General features: G+C 38.2%; 1 long non-coding RNA gene across 1 annotated transcript; it reads right to left on the reverse strand.

Moving 5' to 3' along the window:
* Positions 1 to 812: 812 nt before the first annotated feature.
* LOC142408646 (uncharacterized) lies at positions 813 to 2,902 on the reverse strand. The gene is made up of 3 exons (XR_012775362.1): positions 2,839 to 2,902; positions 2,366 to 2,509; positions 813 to 903 (listed from the first exon to the last, which is right to left on the reverse strand). It is a non-coding gene; the product is annotated as an uncharacterized LOC142408646 (long non-coding RNA).
* Between the last annotated feature and the right edge of the window lie 1,838 nt (positions 2,903 to 4,740).

Below are 4,740 nucleotides of genomic sequence, written 5' to 3' on the forward strand. Positions count from 1 at the left end.
GATTATAGCAGAGAAATGGTGGAACTATACTGGAAACAAAGACTATAAATTGAGGCGGGTGTTTCAAAGGGGGACAAAGATCATGGGCAAGCAAATGAGCATTCATCTAAGTTTTGAAGGACCTGACCCGTGCAGCTTCCCACAGGTCTCAATGGCTTTTTAAGCAACTCAGATGCTGAAGAACATGAAATAAGATTAAGATGTGCTTATTCAATTTTCTTCCAGTTCTATGTTTTTTCTCTTTTGATCTCCCCAGCCATTTTTGGACATGGGGAAGCAGGTTCCCATCCAGACACATTGCAGAGAGACACTGTCTCTGAAGTGCTGCCACCACACACTGATCCCTTGCTTACTCACTGCAGTTTGATATAGATGACCGTGGCAAATGCAGGGGATCTTGAACACTGGAAAGAGTGCAGATAAAAAGAATAGAAGACAGACCCAGATGATACACAGACTTTACAAAATTTCCGTTTAAAAAAGAGAAAAGAAGTTCCCTAATGTACAGGTAGATTGTCCCACAGAGTTTAGACATCTGGACCCAATGAGAAAGTAGAGAAAGGACATCTAAAATCAGCTGAAACTAGAAAAAACAGACAAATAAGCAAATGAAAAAATCCCTCATCCAACCTGCTGTAAACAAGATCAGACCAAGATACCATAAACTGTTCATTTTATATACCTGAGCTACAAAGCAAGGACCAAATTATTGGTATGTCATTCCTCTTGGAAATTAATTTTATTCACCAGGTCAATACAATTACAACTTTGCCTTTAAGACATGAGTGGAAGGGAATAAGACTTATTTGCTTTTTTTTTTTCCCCTCAATGACATCTCTTCAGTAGCAGACAGGAATTTGCCCTGTTTTCAGTTTGTATAACATCATACTGTGCTTAAATAACCTACAGGGTGAAATTCAACCTGATGTAGCTTCACTTCCTTCAGGAAAATACAGCTATATTTTCCTTAGCAAGCTACTCTTCAGAGGTGTGATATAACATCTGAAATACAGCATTTTAAGGATCAGAGGGAAATGTCACCCATGGGGTACAGTGATGCTGAGAAATACAGAAGCCACAGCTCCTCACAGAGGACAAAGTTTAAACAAAGATACAACAAACCCAACAATGCTGGGTCACAGTAAACTGAGAAAAGTCAAGCAAACATGAATGGGTCATGCTTCACTTACAGTCCTACAAACTACATCCAGTAAACATCCTTCAAACAACAATAACTTTAGTCTACTTTTCTAAATACTCAGCGTACGCATTTTCTTTAGACAGAGGCATAAAAACAGAGGGCATGCTTTTGCTTTTGAGCTATTTTCTTCTTTTCTGTCTATCTATATAGTTTCTATACAGTTTGGAAGCTCAGTTTCAAAATTAAAATTCAGTTAAGGAGGAGTAATTAGTCAAATTTCTATAAGGGTTATGCCATTCCACACAGGTCCTCAAATACAGGCATATAGGGAACTCCTGGGAAGTAAAGATGGAAATAAAATTAAAAAATTAAAAATAACAGAAGGTAACTTCAGGGACTTCTTATCTTAAAACAACTGTGCAAGTAGTAAATAATTGCTACAAATGGTTGCTTTTTCACAGCAAAGGATGTATCCGACTAATGTATCATGGTTTTGCTTCTATGTTATCCAATAATCAATCCTAACTGCTGCAATTCTATCCCTTATTCATCGGTACAGCGTATGGACCTACAGGCTGAAAACCATCGACATAAGCAGTATGCTGCTTGCAAGTCTGCTTGGTCAGTCTCCTCATATTATACGCAGTAGTCATTTAGGTCACATGGTGCTTTTTTGTGGTCTTGCTGGATGACTTGAATTTTTTTAAACAGGAGGACAATAAAAAATGACAGGCAATAGTTAAGAGCAAATGCTGTTGTATCTACTAGCTATTTTGAATGTGAAAATCAGGCATGTTTGAACTAATTTACATTTCGAAGACTTAATAAGTTACATGGATTTCAATTACATCTTTTTACCTGAGGAGAACGAATGTATTGTCTAGTCTTTGGAAAATATTTATTCCTACTTAGGGTTAACCTATAGATAGAAAGTCTACAGATATTACTATCTGTACAAGAGAAGCATGACTAACGTTCATTTTTCCCTTCAGAAATCCTATACTCGGCAGAATCATGTTCTCGAGATACTGTGAAGTCTGTGCTGCTCAGTGACTCTCTTCACCCTTAAAGATCTTCCTTCTAATTAAACTTTATATTAACAACTGAATGCAGACAGGTTTTCCTGCTTTCAATTAGACGAAGCTAGTAATTCAGTGGCTATATGCACATTAATTTACCTAGAACTTAATGGAATTTGCCTACCCAGTTTCAATTGATACTCACAATCGCAGAGCTATGCTGAAGCTCCATTCACATTCCATATATTCTTGCCTGGTGAAAAAATAGTTGCACATGCATGTTATTGCCTCTTTGGATCCCTTTCAAAGCCTTCTTTAGGAATCTGAATACGCCCTTCTGTGGGAAAAACTTCAGAAACAAAAAAAGGAATGAAAAACTCTTTAAGACCATCCTTCCTCCCAGAAGTTTCTCAGAACTTGATTGAGGGTTTCAGATACAAGGGATCCTAAAAGAGCAGGAAGGATCAAAGCCCCCAGCATCAAAACATTTTGGTTTCACCTTTCACTGCACCTCCTACTTGTAGCCATTGGTGTAGAAGCAGTAAAGCACAGAGAGGGAGGAGATGCAGCTCTGGGAAAGATGTTTAAATGGGAATTCCACTGTGGAGGGAGCCTGGCAGAAGGGTTATCGAAGTTGTACTATTTTTCTGCTTTGATCCCTGCTGGGAAAATACGCACCTTTCACTTTCTCAATGTCTGCCATCCCAAAGAAATTGCAGAGTATCCAGAGCTACAAAAGAATTGTGTGATCTATACGTACAGACACACAAGCACACACAAACATACTGAAAGCATAAATCAGCAGACACTTCCAGTGATTCATTCACTGTGAAATCATACTCTGCCGAATCAATGAGTTACTGCTGTGTAACCGAAGGTAAATTTCACTCGTCATGTACAACTCATATCTATTGTGTTTGGCAGGATTTTGTCAAAGAGTAATTGAAAAAAATGATTCTATATTATGCATGAATAGTATTGTAGACATCACAGACTATAATGTGAACGATATCTTTAAAATTTTAGTTTTGAACCACAGCACTTTGGGCACAGTGAAAGAAGTCGAAGCATTTGGTGGTTACATCAAAATTTTCATTAGAAAAGTAGGTTTATTTTATGCTTCCTTTTATACCTAGATCAAAGAAACTTGTGATGTGCCTCATGATTCTAACTAATATTATGTCTGTCCCCAAGGTCTTCACATATCCCAGGAGAACTGGCAATATACATCAATTGCTGTATAGGTGTAAAGTATAATAAATGGATCTTGGTGTACTAGCTATTATAAATTATAGCTCCTCATGTTTTACTGATTGGTATGAGAGCATCTGTATTGACTTACAAATGATGCTCAGGGAAGTGCATACATGTTCTACCTGCTTATGAGCTGAATTACTGAAAAGCCCTTGGAAGATGGGTGCTTCTCAGACCCTACACAGCATAAATAACTATGAAGAAGTCCGACATAGCATTGTTTAATCTCTTTCCTGATGCTTGAACTGTAGGTGTCTGTGTTTTTGCATGTGGAAGGAATGAAGAAAAAACAAACAACTGTTCATACATTGTTATTAATCACTTAGAGTGAAGTAACTATCCCACATTTGTATGAGCTCAATCTATCCAATGTGCAATTAATTAGATGTGAGGATCAAAGCTGCTTGTTCCTTTTGATGTATTATTTTTATAATATATTTTTAAGTGTTCTGTCTTTTCTTTTTATGCCAGCAAAGAATAATAGAATGGCGTGTGACATGTGAACATAGATGTTCACACTGAGTTAATACAACACATGCAGAGGTTGAAGCTAAACAAGAAATTTTGCACTAATTTATTCCTTATGTAATTTACAGAAAATTATGGTAAGGAAGACCATTCAGAAGGATATACATTCATTTCTACTGACTTAGTTCATGGGTTAGGATTGTCAAGGCCATTGTCAAGGACAAGGGTGCCCAGCATGAAAATTAAATAAACAATTGTTTATTTATGATATTCATGTAATCTCTGGGTCGGTTGTTTGGTTTTGGTTTGTGTTGGTTTTTTTTTTTCCCTGGGAACTTAAAACATCACAGCTTTATTGCTATCCCATCTTTTTAATATCAAGGAAAGGGCACATTGGTCCAAGTGGTTCTCGTTATATGCCTGGAATATGATTACAGAAAATCCCTTCATGGCAGTTCTTGCTTTGTGGGCCTGGGGGTGTGTTTGGGAGGGCAGACGGTCCTGAGACTATCTGATTTAAGAACAATCTCTTTCTACCTTAGCTACTAAAAGAAGAATATAAGAATGGTCATAACGGGCCCATCTAGCTCAGTATCCTGTGCTCTAACCGTGGACAACAGAGGCACCATGGAAAGAATATTAATATCAGGTAACAGCCAAACGGCCGGGCCCAGAGGGTTGTGATCAGCGGCACAAAGCCCAGCTGGAGGCGAGTCAGTGTATACCCCAGAAGTTGATACCGGGGCCAACGTTGTTTAACACGTTCATTAATGAGCCGTAACATAGAACTCCTCAGGAGAGGGGAGGCTGAGGGCTGGGACTGTTCTGCATGGGGAAGAAAAGGCTCAGGGGGATCTT

The sequence above is a fragment of the Mycteria americana genome, chromosome 4 (genome assembly GCF_035582795.1).
Source record: "Mycteria americana isolate JAX WOST 10 ecotype Jacksonville Zoo and Gardens chromosome 4, USCA_MyAme_1.0, whole genome shotgun sequence".
NCBI classification, from domain to species: domain Eukaryota; kingdom Metazoa; phylum Chordata; class Aves; order Ciconiiformes; family Ciconiidae; genus Mycteria; species Mycteria americana.